At 48.5% G+C, this 19,899-nt stretch overlaps 1 protein-coding gene across 4 annotated transcripts in view; it reads right to left on the bottom strand.

Moving 5' to 3' along the window:
- Positions 1 to 19,899, bottom strand: part of Nos1 (nitric oxide synthase 1) — a 175,176-nt gene that overhangs the window by 101,665 nt on the left and 53,612 nt on the right. The window contains exons 1-2 of one of the 4 annotated variants that reach the window (XM_031337635.1): positions 17,831 to 18,357; positions 1,378 to 1,445 (exon numbers count right to left, since the gene is read on the bottom strand). The exons of 1 other annotated variant lie outside the window; for it this stretch is intronic. The gene's annotated coding sequence lies outside the window, so the exon portion shown is untranslated. Of the gene's footprint in view, positions 1 to 1,377; positions 1,446 to 17,830; positions 18,358 to 19,899 lie in introns of those variants that run through there. 2 more of the 4 variants (XM_031337634.1, XM_031337633.1) reach the window with 2 other exon arrangements.

Genomic DNA, 19,899 nt, shown 5'->3' with positions numbered 1-19,899 from the left:
GGAGAGGGTGGAACTGGAGTGTCCTGTCCCTGAAACCTGCCCTCTGGGCAGCAGACAAACCCTCATACAATGAGTGTGTTTCAGAGAACACGGTAGATATGGACAGATCAGAAAGGAGCCCCCATACACACTGTCGGGTGAGAAAAATGTATGCGGGGGAAATTCTGCACACACAAATACAGTGATCACTCAGAAAAGGGGCAGATGTCCATGGATCTCCCCAGGCACTGCAAATCGGAGGTCAGTGCACACGTCCTTGTCACCAAACAGCGGTTCCTCATCATGGGATGCCAGATCACTGAGGTTCTGACCACAGATGTACTGTGTTTTAGATGAACAGTATTAAAGAAAACAAAACCTAGCCTGTGAGCTTGTATCTGTTTGTACTTTGCAGGGCCACAAGGTCACTCTCGGCTTGGTGCCACAGCCTTGTGGCCATCCCCTCCAATCCTACTTAAACACAGATTTCAAGTTCCCAAGTCTTAAAAAAAGCACGAGATATAGCCACCCCCCCATACAAACAAGAGACAAGAAAAGCGGTGCCCCCTTTAAACAATACCCCAAACAATCAACTTCCCAAGTCTCTTGAGTCACTAATTTGCAGCCTTTAAGAATCTAAGCTGAAGGGATCGCTTCCCACGCCAGCCAGCCAGAGCCTGGAGCCTGCCACGCCCCTTCAAGTCAGCAGGGTGTGCTGGCACCCTGTGCCTCAGGGGATCCCAGAGTCTTTGGGTCCTATAGTGAATCCCCAGGCAAACACGGACCCCCCCTACCCCCCCCCCCACTTGGCAGCTGCAGATTGCTAACTTGGCCTTTCTTAGATTGAATCCACAGCTGGGAAGGAAGAATTTCAGCTCTGATTCAGGACAGAGGAAGATTGTAGAAGCCTGACCTAGCTGGCCAGGGATCCTGGGGATGGGTTCTCTCCCACACTATTGCTTGGTGCAGATTCTTTTGATATTTGACATTATTGGCCCTCAGTTTAAACTCCACATGCCTTCTTTGGTGTGGCTAATGAGGGTTTGGATGGTCCTTCAGATAAACCATATAGGACATAAACTATATAGGATATCAATAAACACTCACACAGGTAGACATACACACAGGAACACACACACATACATACACATATGCATAAACACATATGTGCATAAATACACATGTGCATCCATGCATACATACATACACATACATACTTGTCTAAGGACCCATTGATAAGCCAAGGGAAAGTAACCATCCCTGTGGTGCTACATCATTGTGGGCCGGTGTTAAGCTGGGCTGGGGCTGATCTATAAGGATCTGTCAGGCCAGCCCTCACTAGTACTATCACGCTGTTAAAAATCAAACAGTCCTCTGGAATTGAGTCTGTTTACTCACAGATCAGTGCAGCTCTGTGACCTCATCAGAGACGGTTCTTTGTGCAGTGGATGGGGTTCGTGTGAAACCTGGTCAAAGTGCAGAGATTAAGCGTCACCAGATTGCTGGGCCACAAGTGGGATATCCATGTCACTCCCCACGCTTACCCAGGCTCAGGGAAAATGACAGAAGAGGGTGTGGAAGGAGTGTAAAAACCAGGGGACAGGGAAGCCGGGAGTGAACCATGTCTCCTGCACAGGACAGGGCTGCTGCACCCAGGAACTCATACTAGTTGCAGCTGCCTGTATGAGATCAAGCCAGTCAGTGGTCCAGCACGCGCTGACAGTGAATGGGTCCTGGGTGAGGAAGAGTCAGTTTCTTTAAAACTGTGGCTCCAGATAAGTTGGCCAGGGAATGGCCCAACATCCAGGAGTATGTATGTGGGTAGCACAAGTTGGAGTCTATGGGTTATTAAAAGAGAGAGTGGGGGATGACAGGAAGTTGAGGTTGGGTAGGGAGGTGGGGGTTGATCTGGGAGGAGTTAGGATGAATCGGATCAAAATACAATATATGAAGTTCTCAAAGAACAAAAATATTTTTAAAAAGTTAGTAAGGAGTGACATTCAGGATATATTACTCTGCTAGGCAATAGTGGTGCATGGCTTTAATCTCAGCACCCAGGAAGCAGAGGCAGGTGGATTTCTGAGTTTGAGGCCAGCCTTGTCTACAGAGTGAGTTCTAGGACAGCCAGGGCTATATAGAGAAACCCCGTCTCAATCATCATCATCATTATCATCATCATCATCATCATCATCATCATCATCATCATCATCATCATCATCATCATCACATTCATCATCATCATCACCACCACCACCACCATCATCATCATCATTCACCATCATCACCACCATCACCACCATCACCACCACCACCACCACCACCATCATCACCACCATCATCAACAACATCAACAATATAACAACAACATCTATTACTCCATTTAAAATTAACCACACTAACATAGAACAATTACTTATATATCTCATTTACTGTCCACATTTTCATGTGAGTTTGACATACACCCGTTATTTCTGGAGATGTTCCCAAGGCCCTTGGAATCGGTACTTACTTCTCAGGAAGGGGTACGATTTGGGGTATGAACGGGAACCTTCATTTTGGGGTATTCTTTTATACTTGATTATGGATGAACTGTTTTGCATACTTAATTATTAGCTTGATTTCTATCTTTTGAATATCGCTTTCCCCAACCAGGAAAAGGCCTTTGAAGCCAGGCTGTCTCCGCTCGGCTTTGTGACCATGGGAAACTTACTCAGGGTCTCTGAGTCAGTGTCACATCTGTAGAGGTGATGATAGTGCTGGCACGCATCTGTGTGGACGGACAGAGATGAGCGTCATTAGGGTCTACGCTTTTTCTAATGTGCCATAGCCTAGGGGCTGGACTTCTCTTATATGTCCACAGATCTGAGTTTGACTGAGAGCCTTCAGTAAGTTGTTTAGGGCAGTTGAGTACTGTGGATGCATGGATTGATCCCGATTCCCAGGAGAGTGAGTATATGACCCTAGGGTACCAGCTCCTCCTTGGGATGTGGAAAGAGCCCAGAATCAAGAATTCTGGGGTGCCAACCCTAAGAGATATAGGCAGAGACATGCGAGCCCCCAGAACTCGGTGGCGAGGAAGGGGTGATAAAGTCAGTCTACCCCCTGGCAGAGCTACACGGCTCTGTCCCCATGCTGGAAGAGAAGAGGGGAATCATGGATCTTTCTTCTTGGCTTGGCCTCACAAAATTCAATTACCAGAGCTAGCTCAGCCACCTGTGTGCTACGGCATCCATCACGATGACAGAAAGTTCCAGAGTTCAGAGTGAGGCCCTCTCTCTTTCCCTCTGCTCATCTCTCACCCTGGCTGGGCCTGCTCGCCACTGGGTAGAGGTCAAAACCATGAATCTGGAGCCAGAAAAGACAAGAACTTGGGACCCAGGTTCAGTTTCTGCTAACCTCAGATTCCTCATCTGGGATGTGGGAATATTGATGGGTTTCATCAATCAATTACAGAAGAAAATCAAGTGGGTGTGTGCTCGGGGAGGAAGGGTTACATGGCACTCATGTCTACCATTCTTGACTGTTACCTTTAGAGTAGCTTTAGGTTTGTCGTCAAACTAATGGGAAACTCAATGGTCCAGAACTATTTACAGCATCCAGGGAACAGAGCCAGGGAGGAAGGCCATCAATGGATGAGTGGATTAAAAAAAAAGGGGGATATATGTATGTAACAGAGCTTATTTCTTTGTAAAGAATGAAATTACATTTGTAAAAAATGTAATTTTTTTTTTCAGTTGAATGAATGGAACTGGAGATCACCAGCAACATTGTTACCATGTTCAATGAAGTAAGCCAGACTCAGAAACACAGTTAAGAGGCTAAAGTACACCACGAGTCCAGGCCATCCTGGGTGACCCGGTGAGGCTCTATCTTAACAAAATCAGAAAAGGAAAATCAGGAGGGGTTACATATTTTCTTTGTGTAAAATCTAGATTAAGACATTCTTAGGATGTCAAAGTAGAAAGGGGCTATGTTGGGGGAGGAAGGAATCGGCAGAAGAGATGGGAATGTGGGGTGGCTCTAAGCAAAACACACTAAGTACACACAACAAACTGTCCTAACAAAGCTTATTACTCTGTACAGTGGTCAAAAACACCCTCCGGACTTTACTCTGAGAGTGATGGTGAGCCTCAGAGGTACTATGTGGTGAGATTCTAATTTTGTAAACATTGTTCTGGCTGCTGCTGGCTGGAAGATTGAAGGAAGCCCCAGGCTGGCCACAGGAGCCCAGGCAGGAGTCATTCCAGGTACTGGGTGGTCAGCACTGGGTGGTCACAGTTAGGGAGCTAGGAGGAGGGCAGGATGCAGAGAGGAGGAGGGAAAGGAAAGGGAAGGTGAGCTCTGGAGCTCTGGGGATTGGTTGTACAGAGAGGGCTGAGGGAGAGGGCCGTGTCCTCAGAGATCTCTCGGCTTCAGTTTGCCACAGGTGGGATAGGGGATCTCTTCCTGGAGGAATGCAGGCTGTGTGATGGAAGAAGATTCAAGTGATGAGCAAAGATCATCTGGGGAATTGCGCTCCCTAAGCCCTGATGTATGATTTAACTGTGGCCTGCAGGATTGTGATCAGTTAAAGGTTTGTGATCCTCGACTCCCACTGTTCTGAGAGCCCATGGGGATGACAGAAATATCCTTGATTTGGCTTACTCTCCAGCATTTCCCCCGCCTGGCAGACTGATGTCAAGTCAGTCATCTAACAGTCTGACTCGATTGTCCTATGAAGTGGAAAAGGTACTCAGAGATAGTTCCTGAGGATTTTGGAAAGATTTGAGCAGATGGATACTTGGAGAACACACGTTGCAAACCATCACGTCGAAGGTACAGACATGTGGGGCCCTTCTCTTTAAGGGGACATTGTGGACTGTGTTCCCCAAATTGCAGCTGAGTGTGAACCTGAAACTCAGTCAACATCCCCCATTCTCTGGCCTGCCGAGCTTAAATACGACCTAGGGGAGAGAAGCTAGGCCCAGAATGTGGGAAAATCTACTCCTAGAGGGAAACAAGGTAAAACCTGTATTTTAAGGTGCTAGAACTGAGCCTCTTAACTTCAAAAATCCCTGTAAATACATCATACATCCACGGGGTCCTTAAAGATCCCTGTAAACACATCATACAACCACAGGATCCTGAATTAGTTAAAGAATTTCAGCAAAGGGAGAATTTGCTGAACAGGAAACACAGCAACAGATGTGACAGTCTCCCCACCATAAGTTATGTCCATAGTAAAAATAAATGTAACCAGGTCAAATTTGAGTAAAAGGTTAAGGCTTTCAAACTGGATAAAATGCACCAGCAGTTTCCCTGTAACAACATGGGTGTGGGGACAAGTCCCCAGGACAGGAGAATCTTGTCCCAAAGGTAGGTATGGACCCAATACATATCTGCTGTCCATGTGGCTCTCAGAACGAGTCTACTTCTAATTGAAGAATTTAATAGTACAGTTCAGTCTCTTCTTAGAAGGCATCAGCCTGGATGCTTATAATACTTATTTCTGAATAAGTATTCAATTTCCAGGAATATTTTCTACTAAATTAATTAAGTTTTAAACTTAAGACATTACAGTATTATGAGTGAGTTGTACCAATTCCAAATGTCTCAACTTTAATATTCTGAACATTTTTATAGAGACTTGTAATTTTAATTGAATAATTAATTAAGATGAGGGATTTCATATATCCCAAACTGGCCTCGAATTCTATATATAGCTGAGAATGATCTTGGACTTCGGACCCTCTTGCCTTTGTCTTCCAAGTGTTAAGATTATAGACATAAGTCACCAGGCCTGGCTTATGTGCTGGTGATCAAAGCTTGCTAGGCAAGAACTCTACTATCTGAACTATACCTCTAACAAGATCTTTACAGTGTAATTGGACTTTAAAAAAAATTCTGAAAGACAAGTTATTATTTAGCTCCTCTTTATATATAAATAAACGTAAGACTCAAAGACACAGGTAGTTAATACAGCTGGAGTCAAGAGTGGGGACATCAGCTGAGTTTGTCTAGACTTGAAGTCTTTGTTTTTTTTTTATCATTTTTAATTAGCACTGGTCGCTCATATCTTAAGCAGCCTGACTGTAAAGGTGAGCTACAGTCCCAAGTTAACAGGAAGGTGCAGGAGACTCGTTGGGCCCTTTGCTTCAGCCTTGCTATGGAGCCTGTGGAGGTTCTTAGGGCTCAGGGGACTCAGAACACTGGAGTCAGGTTCCGATGTATTCACTCAAGAGTCTATGGCATTATAGTTTTCCAAACTTGAGGAGGAGACGTATGTGGCTCAAGTTAACAGGTGAAATCAAGGTCATGGTTGGCGACAGATTTCAGAGAGTTTCTCAGACTGTTGAAGCTAGGAGAAGCTCAGGACCCTTAGAGTCACACCAGCCCCGACTCATTTCCTTACACTCCATGAGTCTCAGAATGCTGGTTGCAGATTTTTGGGCTTCTTGCTTCTAGACTATTCTAAATAAGCCCAAATAGTTACAAATCGCTTCTCTTCCCTTCCTAGCAAATCACCCTCTAGTATAACCTGCATCTTAGGGTGGAGAATGGGGTGCTGGAAGAACTCACAGGTGCTGGCAAGGCAGGAGGATTCTAGTCACTTCAGGAAGTAAACGTTTCAAAGATTAGTTCCGTGATTCGGACAGAAGACTATCGGGCAGGCTGTGAAGAACTGTCATGCAGAGCACAGCTTTTTTAAACTGAGAAGATAAAACAAAAGTAAGGATTGTGGTCTCGGAAAACCCCTGCTCCAATCCTCTCACCAACTGCTTTTATTGAGTAACGACTCTGTTTTACTTTGTTCTCAAAATAGAACCAAACACTCTGACCCCCCAAATGAGCTGTGAGGTCGGATGCTACCTGCTGACAGAGATCATGGTTCTTGGGTTTATTGTCTTTTCAGTGAGCTGCCTGGCTTGGCACAGCTTAGGTGCTCAATAACCCAGGAACAGAGGCTGCACCATTAGCAGAATCAAACCAGCGAGGTGCTTGAGGACAGGAGAGTCCAGGCTGTCCAGTGTGCGGCAGTTCCAGCAGGTGTCTGCTACAAAGTAAGGATGAGGCAGAAATCCCTTCCTGTCCTTCCACCTGCTGCAGGGAGGAGTTGAGGATGCCTGACAAAGAGGAGAGCAGTCGACTGGACTCCACGGCCTCGGGAAAGCAATCACAGATTCAGAAAAAGGAGAGGTGAAAAAGAGAGATCTGGGTGGAGTTTTTTAAATCACCAGTGATGGATGCCATCTGGTGCCCTGCTTCCCAGAGCCTGGTCCACAGGCCAGGATCACTGACACTGTTTGGGAGCATGTCAGAGACGCACACCCTCAAGCCCCACAGACCCCTCCCTCCCTTTAGGAGCCTCAGATTCATGTGCACGGGAGCACAGGACCATTTGAGACACCTGAGGCCAGTATCCCCCTAAATGCCTGGTGCAGCTGTGGGCAGCCAGTCCCTCAGAGCCTCCAAGAGAAGACTTCTGGGTAGCGACGCGAGATAACATTAGGTTGAACTATACAAAATTGTCGGCTACTCAACCATCCTGTGACCTACAAAGATGACAGTTTCAAATGAAACCCCAATTTCAGTTCAATCTATACCCTGTTATGAACAAAAAGCATTTCTGATCTAGGATATGGCGGTTTTCAAAAAAGGCTCAGAGTCTATGTATAACAGCCCATAGGTATGCAGGTGAGCTGTGTGTGCTTCACATTAAGCCCTCCTTTCATTAAAAAAAAAAAAAAAAAAAAGAGGTTTAACATAAGCTAGAAATACCAGGTTTTCTTTGTGCCCTGGAAGATGTGCTCATATCAAGCCTAGATTTCTCCAGGTACCCCATTTTCCATGTTAAGAGGCAGGTCAGGAGGGGAGGTGAAGTGATTTGTAACTATTTGGGTTTATTGAGGATTGTCATGAAGCACCTAGGTAGAAAGAGCTGGGGATCTACACCTCACGTTCAGAGACAAATGCAGTTGTCCCACACGACTGGGGTGGGCAATGGCATCAGGTTACCTGGCACCTGAGTTCTTGGCCACCTTTGGCCACCAGCAGCCTCCTTCACACCTCTGTTTCCCAGGGCTTTGGAAGGCTGGCCTGACTTGACATTCCCTATAAAGTGAATTTTAAAAAGAAATCGTGACATCACCGTTTGGAGCTCCTTAGTGAGGGGTCACAAAACAGCTGGGCTTGGAAGACAGAGGTGACTCACGGGGTCCCCTGAAGTCACACAACCTCAGCTGAGCTCACGCCTCCGGCTGAGGCTCCCCTAACTTCCTAGGCCCTGGTTGAAGTCCACCGCCGCCTGCATGCCCCCTCCGCTGGAGTCTTACTAGGCCAGCTCCCTACCACCCAGACTCTTGCTAGGTACGTGCCCCATCTAATGCTCCTCTCACTGTGGGATGGGCATCGAGCCCTTCTTGTGGTGATACCTTCTCAACAGGGTTTTTTCTCTTGATGTCACCCCGGTCCCAGCAGTCCCCAGAACAGAGCAGACACCAGTCTCCGTCCTCCACACAGAGGGAAGATGTTATTCCAGGTTCCACGTGCTTTCTGTGTAGTGCCTTCTCTGGGCTTCGAGTTTGTCTCCTTTGGCACGGCACACCTGCCGATCCCCTGGGAGACCACAGCCTACCTCTGCTTCAAGGACATACTCCCTTTCTGTCTGGTTCAGACGGATGCTACAAGTCTCCCCCAAACTGCTATCAGAGGACAAGGACAAGTACAGCCCATTTACCCATCCAGGATGACTCAGAGGGGTGGGAGAAAGGACGGAGACCAGAGGCACCTTCCCCGGCATCAGGTTCCTATCCTGACTTCAAGTGGCTCTGGCCAGGCCTTTAGCACCCCGATTCCTGCTCTCTCGTCTGTAAGATGAAGACAGCAGTGACTTGGGATGACACGAGCCAAGCTCTTCCTTTCCAGGCTTTGTTCTAAGTTCCTGGTTACATCACTCTCCCGGTCAGAGCCTTTAACTGTCCCTCAAGAATGACTTTATAAAGAATCTTGGAAACCCCAGCCACAGATGTCTTCTGGGTCCTGCTGGGACACTGGTGGCACCCCACCCTCCCTTGTGGCTTGGGATAAGGAACTCAGAGTGGCTTCTGATGGTCATGGCTGTGCTCTGAGTTGAGCCAGGGAAGTCCCCTCTTTGTCTTTGCCCCACTGGCTTTGCTAGTGAGCCCTGAGAAGCTAATTTATGATTGTAATACCATGAGGTGTGAGGTGGATTAACCTGGCTTCCACAAGAGAAAAGAGAGGCTAGGGACAGGCTTCAGAGCCACTGGCTCAGGTTACAGGGCTGCACTAGAACCTAGCTTGAACTAGGCTCCTGAGTTCTCATTTTCATTATTGCTCGTTCGGAGGTGCCTAGTGTTTTGTGGTTTATCTCACAGCTCTAGCAGCTCCAGAATGACAGGCCTGGGCCCAGGAGAAGGCTTACTGTCACCAGGGGGGTCAGAGTTGTTATATGAACAACCGCACAGAGCTAGAAGAAACACAGCTTGTAGGCACAGCCAGGATGCCACACTGGCCTGGGAGAGGATGGCTTAGAAAGGAATTCTATGAGTGATCCACAGGCTTGACGCATGCTCATTGCAGTCTCCTCACCACAAGTAAATGTTTACCACACATTCACATGTTTGCCGCATGTTCACGACACATATGCCATGCATTTGCTGCATGCCCACCCCCTGCTTACCCAAGGTTTGCCCCTGCATGTTCACGTCACGTTTGCCACAGGTTCAGGAGGTCTAGGACCTGATCTGCTGCCGCCAGAGGCTCAGTGCCCATGAAATGATAAACCCGAAGAAAGCATGCTAGGTGGGGACTTATAGAGCCATAAATGACGCCGTCACCAGACCTCAGAAGGCAGAGATGCATGGCCTTAGTTAAAATGTCCAGGGACAAATGTAAAGAAGGGATTCCTGGAAGAAACGGTGGATTTTTACTAAACCTAGGGGGTAGGGGGTAGGGGCTAGGGGAAGGGTGTGTGTGAGTCTTCCAGGGGAAGAAGGGGAAGGGAAGGAGGGAAGAGAGTGGGTGTTCAGGGGTGAGTGCATGCCTGTGTATGTGGGGATGATGGTGCCAAGTAGGAAAGATAAATTTTCCTCTCTCTCTCTCTCTTTCTCTCTCTCTCTCTCTCTTCCTCCCTCTCTCCCTCCCCCTCTCCTTCTTTTTCTTTCTTTCTTTCTTTCTTTCTTTCTTTCTTTCTTTCTTTCTTTCTTTCTTTCTTTTCCTTCCTTCCTTTCTTTCTTTTCTCTCTTTCTCTCTTTCTTTTTTCCTTTATTTATTTCTTTGGTAAGGTCTCATGTAGCTGAGGCTATGTCTACCATTCTTCTCAGCAATCAGGAAACTGAAAGAGGAAGGAAGTTTCACTAAAATTGCACCTCCCAACATATTAGGAAATCATGCACACCCATGCCCAGGTGTGCACACACATGGATGCGCACACACATACCCCTGCAAAAACACACACACCTATGTATTTGTTGAGACAAGGTCTTGCTGTCTTAGCCAAGGCTGGCCTTAAACTCCTCCTGCCTCAGCCTTCTAAGTGCTAGGCTTATAGGTGAGCACCAATGACTTGTTAGGAAATACTGAAGCACAGAAACCCTAGATGAATAGCATACCACCACCCTCGAAGTTTCCATTAGACTCCGTAACTGTTTACGTGTGTATATAGTCCCTATCAGAGCATCATCAAGCTATACATTCATTCTTCTATCTGCAAGCTATTTACAGATCCAGCCATTTACCATTGCATGCCTGTCTGCCTGTCTGTTCATTTATCTGTTTGTCTTATTTCTCAGAAACCCAGGCCTTGCATATGGTTGTGAGGTGTTCTGCCTCTGAGCCAGATCCGGGTCCTTACAATGAATCATCTTAAAATAAGTTAGAGACGTCATGTTCTTTCAGCTCCGAGTAATGACAATAATAAAAATAATTATAACATTATATAAACGTGTTAATATGAACAGTCATTAATATGATAGAATACATATTATTATGTGTTTTATTTTGAGACAGGGTCTCATTCTGTAGTTTAGGCTGGCCTCAAACTTGGGACAGTCTTTCTGTCTCAGTCTTCTGTGTGTATGAGTCATCACTTTCAGCCCTAAATTCTTAAAGACTCTGGCTGTGTTCTTAAAATTTTCCCTCAATACCTACTGAAGTTGTGTGTGTGTATATATTTATCTTAATGCCAATCTGTGCAGGAAGCTGAAGTCTCACTGCTTGAGAAGAAGGCTGACATCTTGCCTCCCAGCCACGGTGAGCCATGAGTTCAAGACCAAGTGTGGAATGCCTACCTTTGACAATAGCTTTAGCTTAGAATAGAAATTTAGTCTGATTACACCCATGTGTTTTAAAAAAACAAAGCTCACACATTCTTGTACCCAATGTTATCACAACCTTTTCCTATCATCCATTCCCTGAGAGGGCTTCCTGTTTCTAGAATCCAGGAGGAGGTGCTAACCCAACGGGGGTTGGTGGGGGGCGGGGAGTCAGAAGAAAACAACATGCTTCAGGCAGGTCAGTCTTGCAGGTTCCAGGGATTGAACTCCGGTCATTACACTTGGCGGCAAGCCTCTCTATCTGCTGGGCCATCTCATCAGCCCTGTCTACTTTCTCTCTAAGCAGTAAGGAATTGATTTACTACTTATGCTGTATTTATCCCCACATCAGAGTTCTGAATGTCTGGTAAAAAAAAAAAAGATAATAAAAAAATAATAAAAGTATCCAGATAATCAAAAAATAATAAAAGGAAGGAAGAAAAAAAAAACCATCTAGCCGGGACACCTATCAGGTCTGGTGAACTTCTGTTGTGCTTTATACGGAAACAAAGGGGTCTCATCTCTGTGACTGCATCACAAGAGGGAATGAGAGGCGAAAAGTTCGCTTTGTCAGCAGATCTGTCCTTGACTCTGTCGGCTACCTGAACACTGGCTCGTGATTGTAATTGGATTTCATTTCACTTGTTGAGCATTTCAGAGCTGAGCTACAGTTCCAACCATCAGTGAGACAAATGAGCCCATAAGACATTAGTTGTCACTGAAATCTATCTATAAGTTATTCCCCCACCCCTGCTCGCTTAAAACTCCCAGGATGGGAGACAGCCTGACAAGATCCACATGGCACTTTTATGGCTAAATGGGACTGACTATACACACCCCAGGCCTTATGCCTAGATTCTGGCAACTGGATGCCTTTTAGACCCTGTAGACATCTTAGCTCAGTGGGTCTCAACTTTCCTAATGCTGTGACCCTTTAATACGACTCCTCATGCTGTGGTAACACTCCCAAGCATAAAGTTATTTCATTGCTACTTCATGATTAGTAATTTTGCTACTGTTATGAACTGTTATGTAAATATCTGATATGTAGGATGTCTGATATGTGACCCTTATAAAACGGTCGTTTAAACTCTAAAGGGGTCATGACCTACAGGTTGAGAACCACTTTCTTAGCAGAAGGGACCACCTTATCCTTTCTTGATGTCACCCCCTCTCTTAGGAAATCTGGCTGGAGTTAGGAGTTCAAGGTTTGCTCCCTAAAGCAACCCGCCTAGCTCTTGTTTATCACAAGAAGCCAAACCCCTTAGCTAAGAAGTGATGGCTGCTTCTGTCTGAAGCTTTTCATTTCATACAAGATCCCTTCTTCATGTTTAATTGGAAATGGGTTCCAGAAAGCTCACTTTTTTTTTTCAATTTGGCAACAGTAATGATGATAGTAATAATAATAGAAGCCATTTTTTTGAGAGTTCTTTAATGCTGAGATGTTGGGCCAATGTTTCCGACAGAAGTTAATGGCTTTGGGGCATTTTCAAAAGCCCAGAGAACTGACTCCAGGGACTGTAGCACAAACTTTTGGAGCACAACGTCATGCCCCAGACTCAGAACCATGTTTTCTGGAAAATCCCAAATAAGACAAGGCAGCATTGGTATGGTGAGGCACAGAACACAGGAAACATGCGAGACAGATGTGCCTCCCTGCTGCATCCTTTGCAAAGGGTTTGCATCTTCCATTTGAACAGGGAACTCTCCCTTTGGGTATAATTCAGGAACTGTGTCTGAGCATCGCACATCTCGGGTGAGGAAGGGATTTCACAGCCATGAGGCTCTAGCCCAGGGCTTGCAGCCCAGACACCTCCAAGGTCAGGCAGGTGGCACGGGCCGTACTTACTGGTCCTGAGAGGACCAGAATCAATGAACCTAATCAAATGTAACAAAAGCCTGTAACAGGAGCCTCCAACCAAATCCAAACCAACAAACAAAACTGTATGGTATGCCAGCCTAGCCCAGAATCTCAGTAGTCATATAGACGGAGCCACCATAGATTTCAAAGCCTCTGTTTCAGCGATAGAAAATGGAGGCGGAGCTTGAGGAAAAGGCTCAGACCAAACAACTGGCCGACTGAAGGGGTCTCCTGCTTCAGGGTTCCTTCCTTCTGGGTTCTGCCTATCCCCTTTCACGATGTTTAGTGACCAACTCCTGACAGCTCATATAGTACTTCTGATTGCATGGATGATAGGTCAAGGGTTGGGGGGGGCTCAGCTCATTCACCTCAAGTCACCAAGTCCCTGGATGCATCCCAGAATGATGTATCTATTGATTCTCTGAGACACTTTGCAATTTGACTGTGGCCAGCTCATAGTGGAGGATGCCCTGCCACTGAAGAGATTAGTGCAAATTGGGGTACCATCTCTGAGGCCCCTGCTTCTGAGATGTCTCCCCCGATGCCCTCAGCCACACCACCCTGGCAACAATGGCAAAGTACACCCACCACTACTGAGCAAATGTCACACCTGGCATAGGGCTTGCTGGATGCTCCACTGTCTGGTTTTAGCCAACCTCAGGGTGGGGCTCATGCTACCTGTATCAGGCTCCTGCCCTTGGGCAGGCAGCATTAGCACACACATGATGTCACATTTGACACCCACTGGTGTGATTTGTGGAGCCACTCATGGTAACTGCCCTCATTCTCGGCTTTTCTCACCGAATACAGTTTCAGCAAGATGTGAGCCCAAAGAGCCCTGATACAGCAGCTCACACTGGAGACTTAGTGGCATTTTCTGTTGATGCATTATTTGCCTTAAACATCTCTGAATGTGCTCCATTTTCCAGCATGACAGGCTACTCACCCCCCTCCTTCCCAGGGTCAGGAGCTCAAGTGCCCCAGATACATTCAAGGCTCACCAAAGGCTGGGCCAGGGTTGAGCACAAAGCAAGGGCTTCGATGAGACCAGTGACAGTTAAACCGGGTGTATCTGCTTGATTCCGAAGTTATTTCTGTTGGGTCATATTAAAACAGGAAGTTTCTCTCTGAAAGGATTAACCAGTGGGTAAAGGCTCACTGTTAGGTAGGACCTCAGGGCTGATGGCTAGCAAGGCTGAAGTGGGAGGAATCCCCAAGAGCTCACAGACCTATAGGGACAACTGGAAGAGAGAAAACTCCTACCCTCTTCCATGCCTGACTCTGGGGCCTCTCTACTGTGAGGAAAACATGACAGCTAAAATGTCAAGACATGAAGCTATCCCCCCCGCCCCCCGCTTTGTCAGAGACAGGATGTGCAAGTTTCAACAAGTCACACGACCTCTCCAAGTCTTAGTTTCCCTCCTGTACTATGAGGTCCGGAACTGAAGGCTTTAGAATCTTCTGGAAAAACTCAATTTAAATGCAGAGAATTCCTGTCTCCTGCAGGGGAGGAGGACTCTGCAGAGGGCTTCAAGTATCTCTGATTCATGGCTCTGACATTGCTGGTCTGCTGGGAAGGTGTTTGATATTCACTAGATTGGAAGACGTCTAATGGTGGTCAGACATCAGAAAGAGACAAAAGGGCATGTGGCCTTCATGTTGTTAAGCACGCAGTCCCACATTGTTTTGGGGTAGGAAAGCATGCCCCTTCGTGGAAACAGCCTGTGTGATTATTACTCCTGAAATACAACCTCTCAGGATGCCAGCCTGTCCAGTGTATGCTTCTTGCCTGTTGTTCTTAACTGCATTCTGAAGTATGCCCACACCCCTGCCCAGACCTATGGGGAACCTGAGTGACAGGCAGTGAGCAGAGAGCTGTCATAAGACAGAGAGAGAGAGAGAGAGAGAGAGAGAGAGAGAGAGAGAGAGAGAGAGAGAGAGAGAGAGAGAGAGAGAACATGGCATAAATTTCTTCATGCTTACAAAAATCTAGGCGCTGACCCCCAACCAAGTCGTCCCTGTGAGGGCTAGAAGTATTCAGAACACTCTTTCCCCAGCACCTTGGACAGCTCCTTGCTGTCTAGTGTAGAGACCCCCCAGAGATTTTCTTCCGTAGTGCAAGCCCCAAGGGTTAGTCCACAGAGATAGAGCAGAGCCTTTAGGGGCTGACAGTGTCCATTTGGGAAGAATGATCCAGAGGCAGGAGATTCTAGAGCTCATGTTTGCTCCAGGGCAGACCTCCCAACTTGGATTTTCTTCTCTTTCTTTAATTAAAATATTAACAGCGTTACCACAGGACTGGCATGTCCAGAGCCCCGGTTACAGACATCACAACATCTTTAAAACAGTTTCGTGTAGGAGTGGTTGCTCTTATTTGACAGATAATGGGGCTAGAGTTCAGAGATGTTAAGTGACCAACTAGACCGTCACACTGCCATGGAGCGAACTGAGCTTCATACAGAAATCTACAACAGGTCTTTACTGTGCTGCTTATTCTTTCCCTACATGGTCTGGGATTTGGGGGGGGGGGTGGTTATCAGACTTTATGGAGTCTGTTTAAGGGTGGTCTTGTTGTACAGACACATTTGGAAGTAGATCCATGAGCACAAAAGCGGGGTACACGTCAGGCTGGCTATGGATGCAAACCTCCTCAGATTAGGAAGCTACAAACCCGATGAAGGTCTTCTTGTTGACTATGGGCAGCTGGCTTGGTTTGCCCTATCCCAGTTTCTACATCTGCAAAGTGAGGTTCAGATAGTTATCCTAGGTATTGGGAAAGTCAAGATATTCCAGACGCATCCTGTATGCAGTAGAAGCTTGCAGCATGCGCAAAGCCTCACAGCCCTAGGTTTCTTCTAGAATCTGGGCTGGGGCAGTGACATTGGCAATCATAGGGAACCTGTGAAGGATTCACAAACCTTTCTGCTGAGACTCCCAAGGATGAAGAGTGGGCCTGATCCCTATTCCATTCTGGCATATACCCCCCAGTTTAAAAACCAAACTCCCAAATAACCTCCACTTAAAAAAATACCAAAACACCTCCCCCCCCCCATCCAAGCAAGAAAATCAATTCTCCAGGAAGCTATGCTAATGCCCCACCCTCAAGCCTGCTATTTACTCTGATCTCGGTTTGGGTAGGGATGAGCAAGGGGGTACTTTCCCCCCAACTCCCTTTGGAGGAGTGGCCTGAGGGGTCATCCCCTTTTGGTCTTCCCTATCATTGGGGTAGATACTTTCTGAGTGCCCTGGGGTTGCCTGCACATTGCCCCTGCCAGCTCACCTTTGGGAACTCTCTCTCTGTGGAAGCCTCTAGAGTTCCCTTCACAGTCTGTGTCTATGTGTGTAAAGCAAGCTTTGGGGTTCCCTAGGAGTCAGACAACATTTCTAGAGTCTCGTCTACAGCAAAATGTGATGCATCTGTCCCCAGGGGCTGCTTGGACAGACTGGGAGGTGGAGGTGAGCATAGCCTTAATCACCCTCCGGAGGACCCTTGGTTTGATTTATGGGAACCCACAAGACACAGAGGCCCCAAGATCTGTCCCGGGTAACATCAGACCCGACCACCAGTAGTATTTCCCGCGCGCTGAGTACCTGCCCATAGCTTCACATAAACGTTACGATGTTTTAAAGGTTTGCCAACAGATCCCCAGGAAAGGGCCATTTCTCTGTTTCACGCACGAGAAAAACAGAGGCTTAGGAAGAGGGAGAAGAGACTTACCAGAAACGGTAGCTCTAGGATTAGAACCCCAGGGGAATCGCTCTAAGATCCCTGCTGGGACTGTACACCTGTGTGAGCCTCTCTTGCTCCAGAAAGCCAGATTCACAGTGTGTAGACAGCTGTGGCTACTGAGGCTCCCCTGCCCTTAGGGTGGAGGCAAGCTTCTTACTTCCTGTTCCCTGGGGTACAACCCAAGTGTCCACCAGTGGCCAGGGAAGCTGGGTCTCCTGGAAACCCTGTCTCACTCCTGGACCACTTGGATGCAAGGCTGTGAGTGGCAGGGATCCTGAGCCCTGGCAGAGTGACCCTCTTCTGCTCTGGGAACTATCAGTGCTCTTAACCATCTCCTTGGCGGGAGAGATGAACTTTCCGGGGTGTGTGTGTGTTGGGGGGGGGGGAGTAGCTGCTTCACTGGATCATGCCAGCCACGGAAGCGCCCGGGCTGATGGGGCAAAGTTGAAAAGCCAAGGAGCGTGCTCCAGCAAATCCACCCTGCAGCTGGGTCTCCCCTCTGGCCAAGCCAGAGTCCCCAACAGGGTCACGGGGGTTAGGGGTGCCTGAAGAGAGGAGGAAAGGAGCTCTTGGAGGAGGAGGTGGCTGAAAGTTGAGACCCCTGCAGGTGACAAGGTCTCCAGGGTTGTGTATCCCCCAGCTTCACGAGCGCGCCTGGGGTCAAGATCGCCTCTGGTTACGATCGGATCTCTGCCATTGTGACACGGAGGTTGGGAACCTGCAGGGAATGGGTGGGAGGGTCCCCTGCCTTTGTAAAGTTGGATCGAGGTGGCAGGACCCCACCTTTCCAGGAGCTCAAAGCCCGGACCCGGGTACGCCCCATTGCCCGGAGAGCCAGGCCGCCAAGGAAAGCCAAGTTGGGGCGCACACCGCCCGCCAGAGCTGGAGCGCAGGTCCGGAGAAGGAGAAGGGACGTCGGATACCTTGGGTCCAGGGCTGAGAACTCACCTGCCGCTAAGCCCGCGCAGTTCCAGGGCTATGGATCACGCTGATCACCTTGTCTTCCGCGCTTCCTCCTCCCGCAGCTGCTGAGCGCGCGGATCCAGAGCCTCGCTCCGGGGCAGGATGCTCCGGGCTCCAACAGCGCCACAGGGTAGGAGCTTCCAGAGCGAGCGCTCCCCGCCCCCTCCCAGCCTCTTGCTCCCGCCTCGCTCCGCTCTAGCCCAGCCAAGTTCAGGACTGGAGGCTGCCAGCTTCCCCTCGCGCAACCTGGCTCACCCCGGCCGCAGCTGCCCCTAGGAGCAGCCGCTGTGCTAAGTAGCCGCTCTCGCACCCTGCGGCTGCATCAATATGCAGGGACCGCGCAGCGAGCTCAGCGAGGGTCGTGAGGGGGAATTTATTTCTTAATGTCCCTGCTTTATCCTATCACCGCTGAAACGAATTAGTGGTGACGTCCAACCGGCTGGTTTATGGGCGTGGGGAGGGAGACGTCGCAACCCTCATTAAAAGGGCCGCTCTGGGCTTGGAAGCATACATCTTTTATGTAACCTAATTTCCATTTTTTTCTATCAGAAAAAAAAAATCAACACATACACACACAGTGAAGAAATTGGGGACCCTAAAGGGGACTGGATGTAGTGACCACAGCGGGGAGGGAGGCTGCTTTGGGCAGAGAACGACCTAGCTGAGGCAGGTGGTTGTCTCTGTTCTACCTGGTGGAAAGATTCCTTAATGGGACAAGGAGAGCTTAGCCCCTCAGGGCAGGGCAGGAAGCCCCTCAGTAGCCAGCAGAAAGCAGCCTGGGTTACAGTTCTGGTTCTTGGGTGGGCAGACATTCTGGGAAGGAAGCCTGATTCTGGTGTTTTTCGGAGAAGAGCGTAGGTATGAGATCTGGGAGGGGTGTGACGTCCCCCCCCCCCCCGTCTTCTTCCTCTATGGCTGGGAGACCCCAAGGCCAGGAGAGGCCAGGAGCTAGGCTGGGGGAGGGGCAGACTCAGAGAACTCTTCCTTTTCATCCTTTCTTAGGGGCTCTAACATATGGGTAACCATATAAACCCGTCTTCAAAGCTGTTTCTTCCTGGACAGATTGCACAGGCGGTTTTGCATTTAGCTGTCACTGTTGCTCACACACTCTTGGGGAAAAAGTGTGTGTGTGTGTGTTGGGGGTTGGGGGGGGTTGGACTCAAGGAAGGGGAGGAGGATTCAGACCCAAACACACAGACTCACACACACCCAGGCACCTGGCTGCCTTCCTCCCTCGGTCTCACCCGGTGGAAGGCACTGCACACCCAGAGTACAATTTGCACGGGCCAAGGGCCAGGCCGCCCCTCCCTGTCTCTCATAAATAGTCTTCAGATCTCTTACATGTCAAGTCTGAGGAAAGGGGGTATGTGACCTTGAGGGGTTCAGGAAGAAGACTGGGGGGGGGAGAGGGGAGGGAAGCATAAGAAAAAGCCAGTGGGGTGTGAAGTGGCTGTGCCCAGGGAGAGCCTGAGAGATTCCATTGGCCTCCAGGGCTCTGCCACTTCCTGACTGGGTGTGCCAAGTCTGAAGCCTGCTTCCTGAGCCTGACGTGGGTCTTGGGCTGTGGCAAGGCTGGTCTGGTCAAAGGATGGGGGTGATGTTCTTAGTTTAGTGTCTGGCATACAGTACCCATTCTGAGAAAAACAACCATCCATGTAACACCCATAAGGACTGGGCTATACATCCATGGGTGTCCCACAAGAAGAGGTTGGAGTGAGTCCTTGCAGCCTGGGCCCAGCTTCTGCCTGATCCCTTTCGAAGTTGAGCACTGGGCTTCCATGGTGTTGGGTCTCAACACTGCTCCTTCAATTACCATGGCAACTGGGGAAGAATCAGGAAGCCAGGAAGGGAGGCTGCTTCTCCACTGGGCTGGCAGTTCACCTGCTCCAGAGCCTCGCCTGCCTGCTGTGTGGGAGTTGGGGCAGCAGAGGTGTATAGAGCAAGCTGTCTCCTATCCCAGCTGTGAAACAGAAGGGAGGTCAGTAGGGAAGGCAGAGCTGTGACATGTGGGGTCAGGGCCAAGGCTGGGCTGTGCCTGCAGCAGCAGGGTTGGC

The sequence above is a fragment of the Mastomys coucha genome, unplaced genomic scaffold (genome assembly GCF_008632895.1).
Source record: "Mastomys coucha isolate ucsf_1 unplaced genomic scaffold, UCSF_Mcou_1 pScaffold22, whole genome shotgun sequence".
Classification (NCBI taxonomy): Eukaryota; Metazoa; Chordata; class Mammalia; order Rodentia; family Muridae; genus Mastomys; species Mastomys coucha.
Note: the sequence above shows the minus strand (reverse complement) of the source record. Positions and strands in the feature narration are given on the sequence as shown.